The sequence below is a fragment of the Rhinolophus ferrumequinum genome, chromosome 5 (genome assembly GCF_004115265.2).
Source record: "Rhinolophus ferrumequinum isolate MPI-CBG mRhiFer1 chromosome 5, mRhiFer1_v1.p, whole genome shotgun sequence".
NCBI lineage: Eukaryota > Metazoa > Chordata > Mammalia > Chiroptera > Rhinolophidae > Rhinolophus > Rhinolophus ferrumequinum.
Window position 1 is genome coordinate 2651278 of NC_046288.1, and position 24790 is coordinate 2676067.

The 24790-nt window shown below is 39.8% G+C and overlaps 1 protein-coding gene across 11 annotated transcripts in view; it reads right to left on the reverse strand.

Moving 5' to 3' along the window:
• ZNF438 (zinc finger protein 438) overlaps nt 1-20191 on the reverse strand; it is a 173262-nt gene extending 153071 nt beyond the window's left edge. For 5 of the 11 annotated variants that reach the window (XM_033106504.1, XM_033106501.1, XM_033106502.1 and 2 more), the window contains exons 1-2: nt 20089-20182; nt 15787-15849 (exon numbers count right to left, since the gene is read on the reverse strand). The gene's annotated coding sequence lies outside the window, so the exon portion shown is untranslated. Of the gene's footprint in view, nt 1-15786; nt 15850-19476; nt 19899-19951; nt 20023-20088 lie in introns of those variants that run through there. The other 6 variants (XM_033106507.1, XM_033106505.1, XM_033106497.1 and 3 more) reach the window with 3 other exon arrangements.
• Between the last annotated feature and the right edge of the window lie 4599 nt (nt 20192-24790).

Consider the following 24790-nt stretch of genomic DNA (forward strand, 5'->3'; position numbering starts at 1 on the left):
AGAGGCCCAGAGAAGAGTGTTCCTGAAAAGGAGCAATGCTCAGCCGTGGGCACCTGCATGGAGAGTTGCTAAAATGTCAGGCATCGCTGGTGGTGGGAAAGAGGTTTGAAAGAATGAAGGAGGTATGCTGTGGGGAGTGAGATAATAGAGGCACGTGGGAAGATGACTGGGCGATTTTGAGGCTGCTGAGTATATATCATTAAAATGAAACCCACAGGCAGGTAGGTGAGCTCATCCAGTCCTGAGGTTTGCCAGATAAGAGAGATCAATGCAATACAAAGGAATGGAGGGAATTTTCAGGAGAGAAATTTGAATTGAGGCAGCTAGGCTGGATAATGAAGGAACTGATGACAGGAAGGAACTAGTGAATATAGGGAAAGGGGAGGAGGGGTTAATGAATCGAAAGTCTAATGAGTCATAAATATCTTCCCATATCAATAAATATATTTCTATGCCATGCTTTTAACTGTTCCATAATAAAATATTCTATTTCTTGATATTATTAAGTTAAATGTAGTTTAATAAGAAAGAGCTATTTACTATTTGAACACTGCTCACCATCCTACTTACTTTTCCTGACCAAGATCAAATGGCATTTATGGAAAAGACCATGTTACCATGAGACACATGCTAAATAACAGGCCTGGTTTAAAACATCAGCTCTTTCATGTTACGGCCTGGGACAATGTACCTAACTAACCTCACTGAACCTAAGCCTGGTAATCTAATTAACAGATTGTGGTAGGCAGAATGTGCTGCCCTCTCTCCCTCCGAGGATATTTAAATCCTAATCCTTGAAATGTGTGACTATGTTATGTTACATGACAAGGGGGAATTAAGGCTACAAGTGGAATTAAGGTTGCTAATCAATAGACCTTAAAATAAGGAGAGTATCCTGGATTATCCAGGAGGGCCATAAGTAATCACAAGGGTCCTTTAAGGGAGAAGAGGGACACAGAAGAGGCAGAACCAGAGAAACGGTGCATGTGACTCATCCTGTCAGTGCTGGCTTTGAGACCGAAGGATGCCAGGAGCCAAGGAAACGTGGGTGGCCTATAGAAGCTGGAAAAGACAAGAAAACCGATCTCCCCTAAAACTTCCAGAAAGGAATGCAGCTCTGCCAACACACGACCCACGTTGGGCTTCTGACCTTCAAAACTGTAAGATAATAAATTTGTGTTGTTTTAAGCCATGAAGTTCTTGTTAATTTGTTATAGCTGCAATAGGAAATTAATACAGGTATTAATAAAACAAATCATCTTCATAAATTTTGTGTAGATTAACCAAGAGAACATGCATGAAGTACCTAACAGCATGACCGTACATAGGAAGCATTTCAATAGCCGCTATTGATGTTATCATTGCTAATACTATGAACAGCACCAAAAGCAATAGTAGTCAAAAGAAAGAATACTGACTCAGTTCTAGGACTTACTCAACTCTGTGAGTAAAATATGTGAGTTAACAAAGATAACTTAGTTAACCTCTGTAGTTCTCTCACTCAGTTCTCTCACCAAAAAAAAAAAAAAAAAAAAATGAGGGGGCCTAGAATAGATGACTTTTAAAGTTTCTTCCAGCTCTAAAATGTTAATGATTCTAAAAGCTAATTCCTTAATGACACATTCTACTTATCGCTAATTAACTGATTCAGAAAATCCTATTAAATAAAAGTAATAAGCCAAGCAGTTTTCATTTTATGTTTCAACATTTTCAATATTTTATATTGCTTTATCAAGTTGAATCATGGCATAAAAATCACAGGCCTGCAAGCAAGGAAAAATATCTAAGTCATCCTGCTACTATTTAAAGGCCTTACAGTCAAATTACAGTAACAATGATATCTTCTCAAATCGCTCAAAGTATATTCCCACATATTACCTCATTCATTTTTTAACAGCTTGGAGATATAATTCACATACCATACAATTCACCCTGTTCAAGTGTACAATTCATTGCTTTGAGTACAGTCAGTTCAGCAACCACCACCACAATCGTAGACAGTTTTCATCATCCCCAAAAGAAACTCCCTCCCCATTAGCAGTCATTCCCCATCTGCCTCCTCCAACCCTCCCGGCCCCCTACTTTCTCTCCCTGTGGATTGGCTATTCTGGACATTTCAAATAACTGGAATCATATAACATATGGCAAATTTTTGTCTGGCTTCTTTCACTTAGCATAATGTTTTGAGATTCATCCATGCTGTAGCATGTCATACAGTAGTACTTCATTCCTTTTTATTGCTGAATAATACTCCATTGTATGGATACACCATGCGTTGTGCATCCATTCATCAATTGATAGACATCTGGGTTGTTTCTGCTTTTTAACTATTAGAAATAATGCTGCCATAAGCATTCATGTACATACATACATACACACGTATGTATGTTTTCATTTCTTTTGGGTATATACTCAAGAGTGGAATTGCTGGGTAACATATGGTATTAGGTTGGTGCAAAAGTAATTGCAGTTTTTGCAATTATTTTCAACCTTTTAAACCGCAATTACTTTTACACTGACCTAATAACTTTGTTTTAACCTTTTAAAGAACTGCCAAACTGTTTTCCAAAGCAGCTGCCTACTTTTACATTTCCACCAGCAATGTAAGAAGTTTCCAATTTCTTCACAGCCTTAACACTTAATATCTTTGAATATCGCCAACTAGTGACTCTAAGTGCTATCTGTTGTGGTTTTGATTTGCATACCCCTATGATTAATGATGTTGAGTATCTTTTCATGTGCTTATTAGCCATTTGTATATCTTCTTTGGAGAAATGTCTATTAAGATCCTTTGCCTATTTTTTAATTGGGTGATTTATCCTTTTTAACACTGAGTTATAAGAGATTTTTATAAATTCTGGATACAAGTACAATATTAGTTATATCATTTGCATGTATTTTCTCCCATTCTATATACCTCATCTCATCTCAGTGTAGCTACTTGCACTCAACAGATTCTGTGTTGCTATCCCCATTTCATAGATAGAATTGGCGTGTCATATGATTCAATAGACTTGACAACTGACAGACTCAAAAGAAAGCTTAGACTTGCGCCTGTTTTTATTTAATTTAAAGAGGCCATATATTGATAGCAACATTGTGACAGAACACCAGGAAGTTTCCATCATTCACCCCTGATGCTGTCAATATTATTTCCACAGTTGCATCAAAGATGGTTCATTTCTTCACTTGAAAAATAGTTATTCAGTGTCACATGGCAGGCGCTGGGTGCTACTCCCAGCTGAGGATGCATCAGTGAACATGGTCAAATCCTTGCCTTCATTAGTCTTAGAATTTGGCAGTGTTGTACAAAATCTCTAGGCCTAAATCGATTTCTTAATAGCAAATAGTCCAAAGAAATTTTTATCTTAATGCTGAAAGATCCACCCTCAATTCACAGGAAACATGACAGATTTTAATGCAAGTGATATCCTTTTAAAAAAAAAAATCCGAAGTGTCAAACTTATTCTGTGGTCTAGGATGACCTTGTTTTAAGTATTGGCTTCAGTATAGTAGGCCATCACTTGGCTCTTATGAATCCTTTTAATCATGCAGCAATGCTTCCTTTAATGACATTTGTCAAAATGAAACTGTGACTAAAGGAAGAAAATACTCATAATTTTTACCTTACCCAGAAAACCTGAAGGTTCAAAGTATATATCATGGCCAATTCCTACCTCATGCTGAATAAAAATGTTGTAATAGCTCCATTAAACATCAAAACAAGAATACAGAAAAAAGCTGACAACTTAAAAAGGTAGTTCTAACCTTGTCTATCAAAGTATTCCTAACACAGAGCAGAGGGGCTGAATAACCCTAGAAGACTGAAGGCACAGCCCTACGCAGCCCACACCAACTTTAAATTTCTTAGTTTTGTGTTTTTTCCCTTAAAGAGTTCACACAAAGGTTACATTCTCAACGATAACACACCCAGTGTCTTTTGTTTTATATATATATATATATATATATATATATGTATATATAAAATTTAACATTCTTAATTAGGGTCAATATAAGAATTTGTTGAGAAGGAACTAGAACTACATTAATTTTAATGGTGCAAATTTAGTAAATTAAATAACAGTCAGCAAGTAAAACTAACACTGGGGAAGAGGTAGCATGCCTCGCTCATGGCTCTGAGTGCCCGCAGACACCCCTCTATACCCGGAGGGTGGGTGCACACACTGCCGTTTGACTAGCTAGGTGCTAAGGAGCAAGAAGGCATGGGCCAAGCAGGGAGAGCATGACCTGAGGTGACCCCAGGGATGGCTGCTGCAAGCAGGCAGCACCACAGTTCAAGCAGGGCTTCCCCACACTGTGAACTGGGAGGCTAGGGGTCTTCTGGTGCTGCCTCAGGCTGCTCTGTGGGGACAGAGAATAGCTGTCAGTGGGCAGAGCACGGCTCTCCTGACTTCCAGGTCCCTCACTTCTACCTGTCTTACGTACTAGGCTTTCGTGTAAGTTTTCTGAAGTCTGAACTCAGACTGAGGGAAAATAGGGCTGAAATTCTAAATCTAGAGGAAGTCTTGGCCAGGCAGACAACAATGTCCATCGGATCTGGAAGACAACGTAAGGACAAAATGGGAGAATGAATAATGAAGCCGGTGAGAAGCAGAGTCAAAAACAGGAAAGGGTGCGGTATGAGGCAAGGGTCGGGGTCAGGCCTTTATCCACTGAAAAGAATGCCTATTGTGGAGTGGGTGCGTCTGCTTAAAGGAGCAGCAATGGGCTCCTTCACCCAGAAGCACTCAACTGTTGAAATCTCAAACTACAATACGCTACTTCCAGGCTACCACCTTTTCTCCTTCTGGATCTCTAGATTCCTTAAGTCCCACTGTCAATCAATTCTCACAAAATAACCAACGTGGTATGGCTACCTAGACCAAAACAGTTATCAAAACAAAGTCCTGCCCTGGTAGATTTTGCTTCCTAGTGGGAGGTAGACAACAAATATATTTATGGTTTCAGATTGTAAGAAAATGTCAAAAAGAAAAATGGAGAAGGGTAAAGGGCTGCAGAGTGATGCCTCTGCGATATTAGATACTGTGAACAGGAGGAAGCGCTGGGAAGAGGTGTCCCCTCAGCAGGGACTGGACTGTGGTTAGGACCGAGCAGCACGCGTGGGTAAGGAAACAGCACAGCAGAGCCTCGCCTGGAGCTTGCTGGAGGAGCAGCCAGGGCACTGGGGAGTGTGAATGAGGAGAAGAGCGGTAACCAATGCGGGACATGGTGTATTAGGGCCACCATAAAGGTTTAGGATTTTATTCAAGTGCTACGGGAAAGCTATTGGAAGGTTTGAATTAGAGAAGTGACTGTTTCACTTTTCTGATGGTTCACCCAGCCTGGAAGATAAATGCTCAATATTTATTGAACAAACAAATGAATAAAGCCTACTTGATCTTAAATATGTTTAGTATCCAGGTTTCCCCCAACCCCTCTGTATTTTTTCCTGATTTCTCAAGCACGCCCCAAGCTTCACTCCTTGCCCCCTCTCACTTCTGAGGTGATCACCCAGCTTTGCCCACTCTCTTGCCTAAACTCTTCACTGTCTTCCCAGCTTGTCCTTCCCCTAAACCAATCCAAGGATCTACTTTTTCCCTCTCACCCCAACCATCTAGAGAGCACTTCTGTAAAAAGCCACAAACATGGCGAATGGGGACTCGGCAAACACATGGTCTCCCATCTCGGTAGGCCCTTGCTTACTGCTATCCACCAACTGAGGGGCTCCCCAATCAGCAACCTCTCACCTCTCACAGATTAAATTCCAAACTTCCATCACTTTCTTCTGGCTTCCAACTCTCCCCTCCACTCAGCAAATGACGTCGCCTCCACAGAAACAAAGGAGTACTATTAGGTCAGACTCCCTCCATCTCCTCACCCCACTGGCCAACAACCAACAACTGACCAGTGACCAACAGCCATACACCCACTCTGACCTCCTTCCTGGCTGTGGGGGAAGGCTGTCCCTCTTTGTGCCCAAAGCTAACCCTCAACCAGAGCTCTGGGACTCAAGCCACCCACCCACCTCCTTAAGGATCTGATGCCATCGTTTATCGGCTTTACCCTCCACATCTTCAATTTCTCCTTCTCTTCTGGCTTTCCCCCCACTGCAAGTGAATGCTTACATCTCTCTCATCATAAAACAAACAAATGAACAAACAAAACTAAGAAACTTCCCCACACCTGGTGCCTCCCTTGTACTCTCCTGTTTACCCCTTTCCCTTCACAGCCAAGTGTCTTGAAAGACCGTCTAATCTCACATTTTCACCGCTCCACCCCACCCCGATTCACTCCTTAACCCTCTGCAAACTGGATTTTGCCTGCCAACACAAAACGGTCTCTCCTAAGCACAGGTGACGTTTTAACTGAAAATTCACTCAGAATTTACTAGACCCCACCAATTTAATATCAACACCCTTCATCTTAAAATGCTTGTCTCTTGGCTTCAGTAACATTATTCTTTCTTGGTGTTCTACTTTTTTGGAGCTTTCTTCACAGTCTGTTTGCTGTTGACTGAGAAAAGCCTCTATATGTGGTGTAGCAGTTAAAAGCATAGGCTCTGTCAGAGTCAGCTTTGGCTGCCATAACAAAGTACCATAACTGGGTGACAAAAGAACACAAGCTTATTTTCTCATAGTTCTAAAGGCCAGGAATCCAAGGCCAGGGTGCCAGCACGGTCAGGTTCTGGTGAGAGCTCTCTCCCTAGGTTGTAGACGGCCATCATCTCACTGTGTCCGCATATGGCAGAGATCTTCTACATCTCATTCTCTTTTTAGGAGGGTACCAGTTCTAGGATCATTTAACCCTAGGCTTCATTTAACCTTCATCACCTCCTTAAAAGCCCTAGCTCCAATATACTTATATGGGGGGGTGGGGAGGGTGGTGAAGGCTTCAACATGAATTTGAGGGGACACAATTCAGTCCACAGCAGCCAACAATGAGATTTTAAGTAAAGTATGATAAAACTAATGTTACATAACAATAACTGTGCAAGTATAAGAACTCCAAAGTGACAAAGAAAATGGGCATCACATGAAAATATCAGGATACAAAAATTTTATATAAACGTGTAAAACATATGCATATGAAATAAAAAGGAATATATCATAATCATAATAGGAGTGATAGTCAAGTAAAAGAGTTTATTTCTAAACTCTGTTAGACAATTTGAAAAACAAATTTTCATAGAAAGAATATATAAATCAAAAGCTTCAACTGAAAAAAAAATCACTAGGAACAAATCTAACTTTGTTTCCTTACATCACTGCCATCTGTGTTAACTAGAATGTAGACTACTCTGATGGAAGAAAACCAAGAATATAGTGGCTCAAACAAATGGAGTTTATGTCTCTCTAACATAACAGTCCCGCGGTCCCACGAAGGTAGAGAGCTCTCCTCAGTCCCTTCTCTCCTGTCCCTCCACTCCCTGGGCCACTGCCCTTGTGTAGATGATAGAAGCTGGCTCACTAACACCTTGTTCAAGGGGGTAGAAGGAAAAGAATGTGACAAAACAAATTTTTAATACAAATGTGCTTTCGAAGTTGCACACATCACTTCCACTCCCATTCACTGGCTAAAACTTACACATGTAGCCTCAATGTGGCTACAAGGAGCCTAAGAAATACAGTTTCTATGTAGGCGCTATGTGCCTCGCTAAACATCAGAGGTAGGAGTGCATCCTTCCCACTCTGCAACAATCATCTCCTTTCTAAAGGAATAACCTAAAGCCCCATCCAGTTGCTGGATTCAGCTCAAACTCTACAATCTCTGGGTGATGCAAAAACCTCTTCAACGGATATTGATTTGGTTCTATCCCAGTCCAGTGAGCTACAAACTAAAACGCGAGTAACCTTTGCTCTCCACCACCACCATCACACCCAACATACAATAGAATGCAAATAAGATAGTGCAAGTAAGTCTTTCATCCTGAAAAGAATGGCAAATACATATTCTTAGGAATGATAAAATACTGCTGGACAGGGACAGCAAAGAATCCCTATTCTACCAGGGAAGAAAGTCCCTCGTCCCTTGGTTAAACTTATTTCTGTTCTCTGTGGGGTAGGCAGGCATCTCCTTTGTCAATTTATCTGCTGGAGCCTGGCATTGCTTCTGGAAGAGTCTATTTTTCCATTATCTTTCTGGTCATATATGAAGTAGACATGGGAGAATATGTGCTCTAAATAGCCAGCAAAGAGCTGGTACAAACTCAGGGTGTCAAGGGTTGCTTTAGGAGTCAATGTCAAACCATCACAGGCTTTTCAAGGCAAATTTGTGGCATCTTTGACAACATAATCCTCTCAAAATTTCAACACGTCTGTTTGCCTTCAGTCAGTGCCATGTGAAAGTAACGACAACTATAGATTTATTCTGGTCGTTGGTATTAGGCTTATCATTTCTCCTCTTTTATTTGCTGGCATCTATGGCACATCCATCTCTCACCCCCTTGATTTAAGGTTAGCTACTTTGAGGTCATCTGATTCCCAAATGAAGGATTATACCATCACACCCTATTACATCAGGGCATGCCATGCGACATGAAACGGTCCTTCCTGCCTGACTGATTTCAGACTTGACCATTGGAGTTCCTTTGGCCAATAAAATATGAACAAAAGAACATGCCACTTCTAAGCAGCTGATTCTGCCATATCTCTTTTCCTTCTGCTACAGAATAGCGATGTCCCCCAAAAGCCTATTCTTTTAGCTTAGCGTAACAGACGATGTGAAACAGAGCCAGAGACTTGTCATGAGAAGTAAACCTTTGTTGTTGTAGGGAAGTGAGACTTTGTATTTGTAACTAGAGCTTTATCTAGCTTAACTGATGGTTCAAGTGGGAAGGTAAAGCCTTAATTTGATCCTTGCCTGGACTGGCTTCCACTGTCTGGCCAAGAAAAATCTAACGGCGTGTTCCTAAGAATGAATCTTACCTCTTGCGGTTTGGGGATACAGAAGCAATTTTTTTCAACTCTGCAATACTCCATTTTACAGTTCTTTCAGTCAATTCAGAGCACAGGCCATGGGCAAAGAGAAACTCCTTTAACAAAACTAGACTCCCAACTCTAACTGCAAACTAGCTAATCACTTCCTTATTTGACACCCTCTTGTAGTTCCTTACTAAAGCAGCAAGGAGTAGTCAACTCATTTTAGCAGTCTTTCTAACCACTTCCCTAAAGGTACAAGCTGGATTGACACATTGCCTTCCAAGTGATTAGAGGTGACAGTTTCACCAAATGTTTTACTGCAACACTGTCACCAGTTTTGTAAACTATAACATAGCGCCTACTGTTTGCTGACCAACCACTTGGTCAGTGCCATACATTTTAGCTTTTTATCATGGCAACACCTCACTTCAGGTACCAATTTCAGCATTATACAGGGTATGGGGTAAATTCTTATGATAAAATGATGTCAAATGCAGTGGCTCAAACAAGAAAGTTTATTCTCTTCCTTGAAACAATACGAAGGTAGGTCGGTGGCTGGGAAGGAGGGAGCTGGGAGGAAGGTAAGTGGTAGTTGGTTCTGCTCCACAGTGTCATCCAGGGACCTAGGCTGATGAGGGATGGCTCTGCTCTACTCATCACGGACTTCTATCTCTGGGTTCCAGGCAGTTGTTGCCATTATTGTTGTTGCTGCTTTCCAGTCAGTAGAAAGGGGCACTAGAGTGGGAAGATGAACAGGACAAGTATCTTATCTTCAAATAGATAAACCAGAAGTTGCACTTATCACTTTTGCTCACATTTAATTGGCCCAAACCTAATCACACACTCAAACCTACAGGAAGGGGAAGTTGGAAAATAGTCTCTAAGTAGGTAGTCATGTACCCACTTGGCCAGAGTGGAGGTACTAAAAGCAGGAAACACTAGATACTGAACAACAATTAGCAGTTTGTGCCATACCTCACACAACCTGTTTTCAACAGCTACCAGGGTTTTTTTTAAAGCATATTTCAGTCTCGCACACCCTCTGTGCAAAACCTCCACTGGTTTCCTATTCAATTAGCATAAAAACCAAAATCCTCACAATGGCCTACAATCCTCATGCAATCTGCTCCCCTCATTAGCTTCCTCACCTCATCTCCTAATACTCTTCCATAAAATAAACTCTAAATGAATTTAAGATCTAAATACGAAAGATAAAACTATGAAGTTAAAGAAAGAAAAAGTAGGGTAATACATTTGTAACCCTGAATGATGACAGATCGCAAAAGTATAAACAACATGGGGAAATTGTGATGGAATTGACTCCATCAAAATTAAGGACTTATTATGCAACAAAGGACAGTACAGACAAAGTTAACAGATAGGCAAAAGACTGGAACATGATGTTTGCAACATTAAGAAGAAAAAAAACAAAAACAAGGGATTTGATATCTAATATTTGCCAAGAACTCTGGAAAAATAACAACAAAGACAGGAAATGTGACTGAAAATATGGCAGGAGACAGAAGCAGACAATTCACAGAAGGTAAAATTAAAGTTGTCAGACAAAGTATAGAATGCCTCATTAAAGACAAACAATGAAAAAAGATTAGTATAAGTATGTCCCAACTACTCATGGTATATTATATGAGTATACTAAAAATTCATTTGTTCTTTATCCGAAATTCAAATTTAACCGTGTCCTGTATTTTTATTTGCTAAATCTGGCAACTGTGCAATCCATATGGCTAACAAGTGAATCATGAGCCCAGCCTCAATAGTAAGCAAAGAAATACAAATTAAAGCTGTGAGATACCATTTTACATCCATTACATTATCAAAGACTAGAAAATAAGGCTTTTATTGAAGAGCACATAATCCTTGTTTTTTCAATTTTACTACAAAAAAATCACCTGATTTTTTTTTTTGAAATCAGTTCACTAGGCAATAAAAGGCCCACTATTCACTGCATATGCACAAAGAAAAAACACATTTGAAATCCATTGTGTCATATTATAGACAGCACAGAAATAATCACAGTAACCATATTCAGGCATCTAAGACAAGTTTTTCCTAGAAAATTTAACTATCTATTTAAGTACAAATTTATAAAATGTAAATGTTAAGGATAAAAACGTTTGCATATTATCTAGTAAAGAATAGCTTTTTAATAAACATCATAATATTAATTTTAATACTGGATTAAGACTACCCTCTTACGATTAACTATCATAGCAAGTCAGAAATTTGGACTGTAAACAGAAAAAATTGGCCTTCACATTTTCAAAGAGCTTTCATATAAAAACGGTTTATCTAAATCACTAATATAGCTTTATCACTGGCTAATACCTAACTGGAAGGAACAGAGGTAAGACACAAAAGGTGTAGGTTGAAAAGCTGCATATAAACACAACAGCACCCGTTCTTTTAAAAATATTATCATCTTATTTTAAATATAAACAGAGTATGTAGGCTATTTTAAATAACATCTCAATACAAAATAAAAAGTCTATCAAAAACTCATTTTGCCTTCTCTGACTTCTAAGATAAAGAATACTCTCTGAGTTTATTTTAACATCTATATAGGAAAATATTTTTAAAACTAAAATGTTACTGAGGGAGACCGATTTAGAAAAACACCTACTTTTTGTTACAGTTCTGGTAAATAGCCATAAATAGCTCTTTATTTCATTCTGAAGAATAAAAATATTCTGAAATAAATATTAAACCAAAATACTATGTAATGGTACTATGATAAAATAATTGTGGTAAAATGATTCACAGATACTAAAATGATTCCACCTACCTTATATAAAAGACATGCAATATAATCATTAAACCTTCTAAAATGTTGATAAGAATAATTAATTGCACGTTAATTTCCAAAAGTAATAGCTTCTAGATGTATCTCTAACAACAGCAAAAACAACAAACGTTTAGATATATAATTCAGATCCATCAAGACTAATTTTGGCAGGCATGTGATATGACACCCCCACAAGAGAGAAAAATAGACTTAAAAGTAACACAGATTTCAGCATAATGTTTAATGCATTATAGTATTTCCATAAATAACATATTACCTTTTTAACTACATATAAAAATAATCCTTGAAGCAATCTGGGTCCCAAATATCATATAATCCTGAGTCTGGTAGAAGGAAAACAAATGATATTCACCGCACTCCCTCGTTTTTGATTTTGGTTTTTTCTGTTGTTTTGTTTTGTTTCAGGAAAAAAGCAAAATCAAATATATGTTAGTACAACTGCGAACATAAATGTTGACATGAATGTGGAAAATAAAAAGTACCTATTCTCTAATTTCAAGAAAGAAAATGATTATTCTTTGGCTCTTGTCACAAGCTGGGAACAAGCAACCACAGAACAGGTTTTAAATATTCCACAATCAATCAATCCTTAAACTCTACTCAACCTTTCCGGTTAAGTACACAACTGAGGAAAGCAGCCAATAAGCCACGCCCCTCTTCACTACCCTTGCTCCTCAAAGCCACCCAGTCCCTAAACTCCAAGATTAAAGTGGGCCGATCCTTCAATTGTTTCAGTTTTGAAAACAAGCCAATCCTGAAACTCCATGCTTCATCAAAATCCTATCTAAGTACATCTCTGCCTATTTGGAGGGCTGTATTCTGCAAGCATAGGTCTCTCTCTTGCTTAACAAGTATGAAATTCAGCTTTGTTTCAGCCACACTTGAGGGGTGGTCTCTTCCCTCAATAGTACGATAAATATTATGGTTAAATAGAGTACTAATATCAGGGGGTCCTCAAATGCAGTTGGAAGGGCATTAGGCAAGTCAGACTTACCCATGTTCACCCCCAGACAAGGTTAGGACAATTTGGACTTTTGTGCTTGCCTTAGAAATACATCCTGGAAACTTGCCCCCTCAACCCTTGTTTCCATGCCAAAGCTTACCTCAGTTTCCTTACCTGGATTTGGCCAGTCCTTTTGAACTAGCCATCACACCATGTTAAGTAGCCAACAGGAAAATGTCTTTTGTTCCAGCTTGTGGTTTCTGTCTTTATAAAGCCTGCCTATTTTGTTCTCTCCAGAGATCTTTTGGGGTTGCTACCTGAATCTGTTTCTCGGATTACAATGCTACACTCAAATAAATAACTTTTATTCTTTATCACAGTTTAAACTTTTTCGATTTGAGATATAAAAAAAAAATTGTGTTAGAATAATTCAGTTTTATAGAAAGTTGGGAATCTCCACCTTTGGAGTCTAATTATGATCCTTGCCCCATCACCACCTCTTCCTTCTCTCAATCCCAAACCCACAATTTCCTACTATCAATGGTCCAAATTCAGCCAACGGACATATTATATGAAATATTAGAATTTCCAGCTACTTAAACTTACATCAAGAATTGAGTATCATCAAGAAATCTTGAAACAAAAAAAGAACTGATCAAATATTTAAGTAGACATTCTTTTTGATCTAATGTAAATGAGTTTGGCTTGGTTGTGTAAGACCTGAAAACTTAATTCTAAATCCTATCTTTGAAATTGATTTACTTAAACTGAATCTCTTCTTAAATTTTCCAATCTAGAACATAAAATGACTACCACGAGCTTTTACCACCTTACAAAAATGATGTGCTCACTTAAGATGAACTCTAAATGTTTCAGAATGGAAAATAAAAACCAATCTTTATGTTATCACCTTGTTTGTAGTTAAAGTCAAGTAAGTCTGATGTTTATGTCAGGATGGCGAAAAAGAGAAATAGCCTCAAATTTGATATAAAAAATGGCTAAAGAGAATAAATGGATTCTAATTAGAAAATCAGAATGAATGGGAGTCCTACCCCAACTATAAATCCCTCTATTAGACTGCAAAGTGAATCGTGCTGGGTGGGGTATTTCACCCAAGTATACGCAAATACAGCCAAGAGCCATCCCTTTGGACTGTTTTACGACTTAGTGTTCTCAAAAAATAAATTCTACACAGCAAATAGTGCTATCTTATAGTTTATCAAAACTCAGTTAAGTTGCCACTCAAGTCCTATCAGAGTAGGATTACAACGAATTATCAATTGATTCAAGTGACAACATGAAGCAGGCATTGAAGTAAACCAGAATGTCTCCCCAAAATATGCCATTTTACAGGTGGCCGGTTAGCTCAGTTGGTTATTGCTAATAACAGCAAGGTCGCCGGTCCGATCTCCACATGGACCACTGTGAGCTGTGCCCTCCTTAAAAAAAAATTTTTTTAAAAATGACACTTTGACATATTATTTTGAATTAAAGGTACTTAAGAAATAACAGGTACATGGATACCCTGACTCTCCTTTTTCTTCCTGAAAGCAAAGGACAAAACTCCCATATGAAAGGTACCTCCCTGTACCAGGAAGAAGGAAGACATTCTTAGAGATGGGGAATTGGGGAGAAAACTCCATACAAACAAATCTTGTTAAACTCACCCTTATCTTCCCAGTAACTTCTTCATCATGTATTACCTCTAGTCCAAATCCCTTTGTCTTGTCAATTCTTCACAAACTTACTGTTTCTTTATTTAAAATGTATAAAAGCTTTCTGTTCTGGTAACGTCTTCAGGTCTTCATTCTCTTGTGAAGGTTCCCATGTACATGTGATGTTTAATAAAATGTGTGTTTTTCTCCTATTAACCTGAGTTACGCCAGTTTAATTCTTAGGCCCATCCAAAGACCCAAAGAGCTACTCCTCCCCTACAGTGTCAAGAAACCTGCTGAGGGAGGGAGGGAGAGGAAGGAAGGAAAGAAGGAAGGAAGGAAGAAAAGAAGGAAGGAAGAAAGGAAAGAAGGAAGAAAGGAAAGAAGGAAGGAAGGAAAGGTGGTGGGTTACATATTGGATTTCTCAACATCAGCAGTATTAATGTTTTGAATTAGATCACTTGTGCTGTTGGGCTGCCCTGTGCATTGTAGGATATTTAGGAGCACCCCTGGCCTCCACCAACTAGATTCCAGGAGCAATGCCCCGCACACACAGTTGTGACAACCAAAATTGTAGCCCGTCATTGCCACATGTGCCCAGGACGAGCTGGGGGAAGGGACAAAGTTATCCCCAGTTGAGATCCACTGAGCTAAATCCAAAGTACTATATTCCAGTATTTATCTCACATTTCTCTCTCTATAGATTGATGGCTTAGAATGCAGCTCGAAACTAGCAGTTTTTCAATATAAAAACCAAATAAAAGAATGCTGCCTGTAGGATAGTAACATCTTAAGAAGTACAGGTATGGTAGGAAGTTACGGTTAAATTATCTCTTCTAGCAACATACTGTTTTTGCTTAACACTGTCTAAGAATTTTCTCCTTGGGTGTTTTTTTGGAGTAACAGCTTGGTCAACATGTCACTAAAACTTTGTTTCCACCCATTAGTGTTTATGTAGAAGGAAAAAAAAAAATCAACCCTCAAGATTTTAATTTCTCAGCAACTAAATATGGACTGAATCAAAATTAAGTGCTACTTATCCAGTTAAATTACTTAATTAAATATATTCCAACAACATTACGTGAAAGTACACAAACTAGAATTCAGCTATTACTGCAAATGTATAAGTATGACATATATATATATATGCATACATATGAGTGGAAAGTAATATGCAAAAATAAAATAAACCACAAGAAGTGGAATTTTAAAAACTCTATTTAGTGCCCACTGCATGCCATCATTGGGCTAGACACAAAGTTTTCTACAAGAAACAATTTCCATTTATTTACATTTGTACTCTCAACATAAGGTAGTAGTTTTTAAATTTGCTTATGTAAATATAAAGTTTAAAAGGAATTTGGATTTTATAGTTATCTAGGATGCTATGGTTCATCTGGGTCAGTATGAGGGTGGCTTCTGCTGTCTTCAAATAGGAGGACTTACCATCACTCCTGCTCTGCTGAGAGATATCTGACACAAATAACCATCAACCTGCTCTCGTTGAACCTAAATTTAGAAAGTGACATAGCCTGAGCAATCAACTGGCCATTTAAGGTGGAATGCTACTTTATACCATATACAATGTTCTTTAAAAAGTTAACTGCAGTTGTGGTTTAAATACTAAACCTACCAATTCCATTAAATTTAGGGAAATCACAATAGAAGATTTAAAATTTTGTGAACTGCCAAATGAGATTGCATATCATCTCTATAATTATATTTGTGGAAGATTCCCATTTAGAGTTACGGTGTATTTTATTATTCAGAGCAACTCTTCCACTGAAAGCTAAGGGGCTAAACAAAATATAATTTTATATATTGTGAGAAAAAAATTGAAATTAATCATAAAATCTACAATGGTATAATTTCATCTTATCTTTGAATGGTTCAAATTTGAAATACTCATGTTAGAAGTAATAAAATTGTGATAAATGCGATGAGGATGCAGTATGCCCTGAAACAGATCTACAGAAACAAGACACTTACTTTTGTGTGTATTGTTTCAGTTTCTATGTTCTACAATGTTCCACATAGAAGTGATGTAATCTATAATTCCACCTATGACATGTAGTACCAAGATCCCTTTCTATGACAAAAAAATATATATATATGTATCTCAATGTTAGAGACGATCAGCAGAGAAACTCAAACTTATTTCGTTCTGTGGAACTTTGGCGTGATGCACTTGAACTGGTGGAAACCTGCCGAAGCACTTCACACAGCCCTTCCATCACCCTCTATTATGCAAGCTACGGCGTTTCAAGCCAACTCCCTTATTTTACTAGTGAGCCCTGTCAACACTGAGGTAATAGAACTGGAAAAACTCATCACTCCACAATCATATTCAAGTATCAGAATATTTTCATTTGGTAAAAATTATATCATTGCCAAATAAAACGAATGCAAATATAGTAAAATATGCAAGATTTTGAGGAATTCTTTTGTTGAAAAGGACTCTTGGGGAGCCTCAAATTCATCCTGCAATTGCTTAGGCATTCGTTTGCTCCTTTGACCCCTTCATGCCCCACCCCTTAAGTATATGGGGCGGAGGGGGCTACAGAAGGCCAGAATGAAGTAATCAGCATGCATTTATGCAGTTAGTCTACTCTAGTCTTATTCCCACAGGTTTTTCCTCATACTCTGCTCCTCCAGGAAGAGTGCTATGTTTTATTCATCTCTGAACTCCCAAAGTCTAACCAAATGTCCTGCATATAAAGTCATCCCTAAAATCTACTACCTGGGAGGCGTTGGATTAGGGACTAGAGATAGAGAAGTACAAGAGATACAGACCTCGCCCTCATGGAGATACTGAATCTTGGCTGCATGAACAGAATCCAGATAGCACAGCGCCATTGCCTATGTTCTTTTTCCCCACTGCCAACCAAGGCTTAGATGAGGAACAAAAGCAGGCTTTCTCTTCAGAAATATAAATGTGTGTCTCCAGCTCTAAATTCCCCTGAGTTCTACATTCATGTATCCAACTGCCAACTCAACGTGTTGACTTGGAGGTAGTCACAGGGACTAACTGCGTGGACTCTGAAGCCAGACTGTTTGGGTTTGAATCCCAGTTCCATCACTCACGAGCTGGGTGACCTTAGGCAAGTCACTTTTAACCTCTGTGTGCCTGTTTTTTCATTTGTAAAATGAAGACTATAATGGTTCCCAGCACAAACAACTGCTATAAGGATTAAATGAATTGATATGAAAAATGCTTAAAACCCTGCCCAGTAAACAGTTTATGCTTACATAGCACTTACTATTATTACTAGCAGCACTAGTACTAGTGTTGCTAAGCCTACCAAGCATTTAAAACTTGTCCAAAATGGAATTTATGATTTTCCTCTCAAATCCCTTCTCCCCTCTCAGTAAACAGCACCACTACTCTCCCAGTTGTTCCAGCCTAAAACCTAAGAATTTAATTGTAGGTTTTCGGTGAGCCCACATTCGTAAGTTCACACCCGCAGATCTACCTTCAAAAGTGTATCATGAATTCAACTACTTACTACCATCTCTACAACCACCTCCCCTAGCCCGACACCACCAGGCACAGCAATACTCTCCCATCTTCTCCGCTTCAGTACTCCCCACTCGCGGACCCTACAGTTAATTCTCCAGCCAATAAAACGAAATCAGGTATTCCCTTAATGTAAAACTTCCGACGGTTTTCCACAATACTCAGAATAACATCTTTGTTTCACCACAGCCTGCGAGGGCCCCCATAGTCTGCCTGGCCCTCCGACATCACCTACCACCACTTTCCCCCTTCCCTGCTGTGTTCTCAACACTCTCCCCTTGCTATGCCTTGGCCACCTCAGAGCATTGTTCCATCCTTGTTCCTACTGGGACTCAATCCAGTATTGTTGTTTAGCGCATAGACTCTGAAGTCGAATTGCCCGAATTCAAATACTGCCTCTATCACATTGTAGCTGTGCATCCTTGAGCAAATGCTTGATCTTTCTGTCACTTTCCTCATTTATAAAAATGAAAATGAGTACTTTCTCATAAGGCTGTTGCAAAAATGTAATTGTGTTTAGAAGAATGCCTCACATGTAACCTGTACCTAAGTGTTTACTGCTATTATTATTCCTCCCTGAAATGTTCTTGCCTCAGGCTCTTCCTCCACTTCAACTGATTCAACTGTCACCTCCTTTGAAAGGCCTTCCCTGATAGACTCTATCTGAAACAGCCGGCCCTGTTCTCCCAGTCTGTTGCTCTCTTATCCTCCTTTATTTCACTGTACTTATCACTATTTGAAATAATATGTACTTATTCTTTGTTGCCTATTTTCCCACTGGAACATGAGCTCCATTAGGTGGGAGATTTTGTCTTGTTTGCTGCTCTAGTTCTAGTTCGAACTCAGAACATGGCTTTGAATGCACACATCTCTATTTCTCTTATACAGGTTAGGGAACCAATGCTAATTTCTTAATAACAATAGAATACTTAGACAGCCTTTCATTTTCACACTTACTCATATGATCACATTTGATCCTTGAAAAGCAACTGCAGATAGATATTCCATCATCTCCCATTTTAGAGAGAAAAAGAAAGTTCTAAGTTTGAGTGATTTGTCTTTGAACACAAAGCTAGTAACTGATAGAACAAAAACTTAGAACCTCTGCTAAGGCTTTTGAAACTCAGATGGAAGGATATTACACCCTTGAACTGAATTTACAGAAATGTGATCTTAAAAGTCTCCAGAATTAATACACCCTGAGGTGTGTACAATATTCTTCCGTTCAAAGTTCCTGAGAAATACTCGTTCCTGAATTTGAGAAGTATTATAGTAGAATACTAACTCATCAATAATGTATTAACCCTTGCAGGCTAAAAAAATTCAAGCAGTCAGACATGATGATCACGTCGGCACAGCAAAATCGCCAAAACTCACAGTGTATCTGTAGTGAGTATAATGTACCAGTTCTAGCACGCTAACAGTTTTCTCTGCAAAACCCAGACAAGGAGGATCTCTAACGGCCTAGATCATTGTGATAATGGTACCAGTTTTTCCTTCATCTCTGTTCCACCAAGTTCGGTGACAATAGTTCAGAATGCTCATCAGGCTCGTGTCGTCCGTGATCAGTTTGGGGGGGTGGGGGGGAGTTGAGGCAAGAGTGTGAAAAAGGTCCCTACCTACAAGACCTCAGTCAAATGGCCATTGTCTTTACGTGTTGGTGTTGCCTCAGGTGCTCTAACAATTCCCAGTCCCGTGGGAATGACAATTAAAGAGGCCAGCAGCTATTTTACCGCCATTTTACACACAAAGGAAACTGAGGCAGTAAGTGATTATCTTTAAACTTGTCCTCAATGCTTTCGCTCACTTGCGGGATCCCAAAGGAAGCCTGGATATGGAGTCTCTGAAGGAATCTTCTATCCCAGGTTTAACATGTCAAAGTCCTGGAATTAAAGCAATCAAAGTCCCTTTATCAAGAAAGAAAAATAAGAGACTCTTCCATTTGGACCTTCCCCCTTCTCTAACCTCGCGCTAGGCTCCTAGAGCCCTCTCGGCCCTAGGAAGAGAGGTGCAGGCCCTGCAGGGCGCGGCCTCGCCTCCGGGCACTCCTGGCCCTCCCGCCCCAGAGGGCGCGCTCCCGCTCTGGGCGGGTACCTGTCCCTTCACCAGGTTCGGCGGCTCTCCCGATCGCCCCAGGATCTAATGCCCCACAGCCACTACCAACACCAGAAAGGCGAGCAGCAGAGCGAGCCCCGCAGGCCAGGGATCTGTAGGAATCCTCCGAAACTTACAGTTTTCCTACAGCGTGCGCGTCACGGCGAGGTGACGTCACGGGACCCGGCGTTCTGGGAGGTCAGGCCGCCGGGCGCGGGACCGCTCGGCCCCCACGGCTCCGCCCCCAGCGCGCAGGCGGGAGACACACCCCTTTTTTCAGGGCCCCGCCCCCGTAGTGAGACCGTGGGCGTAGTCGCGGACAGCCTGCGTGGCCGCCTCCTGGCAGGCTCGCTGGTCCGGACGCGTAGGGCGGGGGCTGCTCAAGAGATCTTCGCTCAAAGCGTGTGACTGGGGACAGGGAGGATCAATAGAAGGGGGCGAAAAACCCCGGGAACACAGTAAACAAGCTATTGGACAGGGGCTTGGTGTAGGACGCCAGAGCTGTGAGGCAGATTTTCCGCAGACACTGCTGTCTTTCCCTCACGTGTTCGTTAAAAATTCTCCACGTGTGGAAACAACCGTTTGCTCTCCATCAGGGGCTTGCGGGTCCTGGGACGGGAGGGGTCACCTCTCCCACGGTACCTCACCACCCCCCACCTGAGCTCCGCCCCTGTCCCGCGCTCCACCCCAACCGGACCTGCCCCGACTCGGACCCGCCCACTCCAGGCTTGGTCACGCCCCTTCGATCTGCCCTTCCGGCCCCTGCTAGCTGAGTAGGCAAGTGCCCGCCTACCAGGCACTGTCCCATTGCTGCCTCTCTCCTTTTCCTCTGAGATTTTAGCCTGTGCCCCTCCTACTGGATTTTCTGTTTGGGCTCTATGAAGCTACTTACAGACTACAATTTACCTGTATTACATTTAACAAACGGTGATCTGTGTAAACAAATATGTACACTTCATTACTGTCAACTTTCCACCACCTCCCACTCCCATGAGGATATCTTCTGTGCCCAATCCCAGGTTACTGCTCTGTGATGATCTTACAAATGATGAGTTTTGGTTAAAAGATGGCTCAGTAGAAGGAAAATCTTGAAAAACTGACAATATATTATCATTATTTCGAGCTTGTAGGATTCTTAGGGTACTCTTGCGAGCAGAAAAATAATAAAGGTTATGGTAAAAAGTGGCCTGGACAAATCTGTCCTGGGGAAAAATAATTAAATGGGAAAAACAGGCCTTGGAAATACACCCTACGGAGGAAGTGTTTAAGGTAGCAAGGATCACTATTAAAAATTTATTTGGAATCAGGGCAAATGGCTAGATAAGACCTGGGATTTTGCCAGGCAGATCCAGTGTAAATAAAATCTGAAACAATGGTTTGTTTACACTCTCGCTGAAAATATTGTAGTATTTTCATAGGAAACAATGATGACATCCTTTAACTCTTGAAATCTGAGCTGGGTAAAAATAAACACGTATTATTCAGGAAAAACCTCAGTAATCAAAGTTTTAAAAAGTTTCTAATTTTGATGCTATTTATACACTTTATCTTAATATAATTTCATACAAGGTTTTAGTGATCATTAGCAACTGATGTAAGAAATTTGCAAAGTTCGCACATGATAATTTTAACTTTAAGGTTTTTGTTCTGTTGAGCAGTATAGAAAAGATAACACTTTTAAAAAGTTTTACGTTTTTTAAAATAACAATATTTATATTTTTCCTTGCAAAAGAACATTTTTAAGAAACCTTTAGATTGTTAGTTACATTATTTCCATGCTTACAAAATGTTTCATGTATATCATCCTCAAAACTAGAATTCTTTCTCAATGAGATTCTAGTGTACCTGTTAACCAAAGGTCCCTGCCACCAATCCAATGCCAACAGGAATCCCCAATCTGGGTTGCAGCAAAAGGAGAAACTGTATTCAGGCAAACCCAGGAAACACAGCCTCTAATAGAAACCAAAGTGGGCTCCTCTGAGACAATCAGGAGAGTCCTGCATAATAGAGATAGTGCCTACCCTGGTCCCTGACTGGTCTCTTTTTATGCAAATGAGGACCCAAATTTGCACAGTTTCATTGGTTCAAATAGCATTGTACTGATTGGTTCAAATAGCATGTTCTTATTGGTAGTTATAAAGCTTCTTTGATTGGTCAGTAAAGATGCAAATAAGAACATAGCTACACAGCTCCAATTGAATGGGGCAGGTCTCAACCCATTGGTCAAAATATAATTCCAGGAACTCCTTTATAAGGATCAGCTCAGAAGTCAAGGAGCATAGTGCAGAAGGCTTGGCTACCCAGTCTTTGGCTTTTCCCTGATATGCAGTGTGCTTGAGAGTCTTCTGCAAACAATGTCTGCTATGCTTTGATAATGAATTTGGGTCCTGTTAACTACAAGGATTCCCTTTTGACAGGTATATTGCCTCTCAGAGTCAACATTTCTCAGGGAATGTTCCACAGGTAAATGTCATCTGTCATTTTTTGGAATGAAACAGTTAAGAAGTACACACTAAATGTAGTAAATGTTTTTAATATTCTTTTGCCTTTATAAGATGGCATGACAGAGTACTTTCTTTTCTTCTCATCTTATTATTCAGTATTTTTTTCCCCAAAATTTCTCCCAAAACAAAACAGAAGCCTCTTATATTGCTCGATGCGGGAAATAAGTAATCTGGCCAACAAACGACTGACAAGAAGAAAGGTATACTCAAACAGAGAGAGGAACCTCAGGGAATGTCAGGTAGAAATTTGTGGGGGAAATACACAATCAGATTCAGTCAAGTTTCTATAACAAACTGACCTAGATAAACCACCAGGAGCTACGGTCAAAGTGTGTTGATATTAGAGAGAGGAACTGTATAAAGAACTTTCTTTAAGAAAACGAAATCCTGGAGGTGCAAGGGTTGGTACTGGAAGGACTAATTACCTCTATCTACTCTGGCCCTTGGGGTTTCGATGTTCCCTGCTGGTTCTTTCACTTTGATATCTGCTGCCCCTAACAAACTGGTTTCCAGAGCCCTCTACTTCATACTCTTGGCCCTACTTAGCAAACTGAGAAAAGCTGAAACTTAATACTAGGGGAAAATAAAAGAGAGCAAAATATAATGGCTAATATTTATTGAGTGTTTATATGTGCCAGCCACTGCATTACCTCATGTAATCCTTAAAACTAGATAAGGTAAGTGCTGTTATCTCTATTTTACACAAGGCTAGCAGCGTGCAGGAGACTAAGTCAGGTGTTCCATGTCACACAGCCTCTGAGTAGCAGAGTCAAGATTTGAACCTCTACTCCAGAACCCACACCCATAACTGCTGATCTGTATCAAGTTTTATATTACAAAGTACATATAATTCAAGAAACGGAGACTTGGAAAGCCCAAGGTATAGAAATTGTAGCTCCAAAACACTGATAACCGTATAGGGGCATCTTCTTCACTATTTCCCAGCCTATCTCCGTACTCTACTTCTATTTCATTTTTTAAGGTGTTCATCATGACCCACTAAGTTGACTTTGTGATCCATTAATGATTGCCACCCTGAAAAACACTAATCAGAATCCAAAATATAAAAGATCAGGTTGTATACATGTAATAGGGTAATTTTTTACAAAACACACATTTGGGGAAACTAGTGGTTTAACAATGTGTGTGTATTCTGGGTTGCTATGTTAATGTATTTCTTGCTCTGGATCTCAATTAAAACAAATTAAATACTATTAAAGATAACCCTTGCCTGACTTCTATGCATATTTCAGTTTTCAGAATCACAACGGAGAGAAACCAAATTCCACTCTGCAATCCCCTCATAGCTCCAGGATCTGGTCTGAGAGATCTCTTCCCAGATAACCAACAAAATAATCAGGTCACTTTTAAATCCAGAAAGGCTCTTGTCTCCAGCACAAACCCAACAGTGTACTAATAACAATAAAACAAATATTCATAAAACAAGACTTAAACAGAATAAAAGAGGTTGTTCTGAAAGGAGCAGAGGTGGGGAGCTTGGTGGAAAGAAGACCTGGGACAGAGATTAGAGAGCTACAGAGGGATGTATGTTTAATAACCACACAATGTTACACGTCTGCCGGCAGACAGTTTACAAATTATTTCATATCTCATTTTATCACCTCTCTGGCCCTGTCCCTTTATGCAGCTAATCCTCCCCATCCTTTTGGTCTTTACTTAGCAGAAACTTCCTCAGAGAAGCTTTCTCTAAGCTGCCTTTGTTCTTGGCTTTGGAAATTATTTTAATTTCCTCCTGTGCTAGACTGTAAGCTCTGTGAGAATAGGGACAATGTTGGCCTTGTTCAACCTCAAATCCTCTACTTGTAGATGAGAACCCTACCCTAAGCAGATACTCAGTAAATATGTGTAGAGGAATGAATGGATGAATGAACTCAAATTCAAAGACCAGCTAGGTTTCTTACTCAATATAGTTGCTTTCTCAAAAGGGAGGACACTATGTTAATAGAAATAATACAGAGAAGAAAATGCTGTAGGAGGAAAAACATTTTGAGTGACAATACAGCAAAACACTGAACAGGGTCAGTCTGTTATTAACTGGGTAGTTTTGTGCAAGTCCAATAACTTCTCCAAACCTCTAAGGGGGTCAGGCTCACTAAATATTATTTGTAGTGAATGTCCTAATAGGGTGTTAGCCCTCTGCGGAACTCTGGGAAATCAGAGCAGGCCACCTGGAGCCTTATTTACATGAAGTCCCCTGAAAGAAACTGACAGGCACTGGGGGATAGCAATTAATCCTCTTAAACAAAAGATGTTGGACAAAGACTTCCCCCAACAGCAAGAGGGTGGAATGGGGGAGTGGGGAGGGAAATGGAAG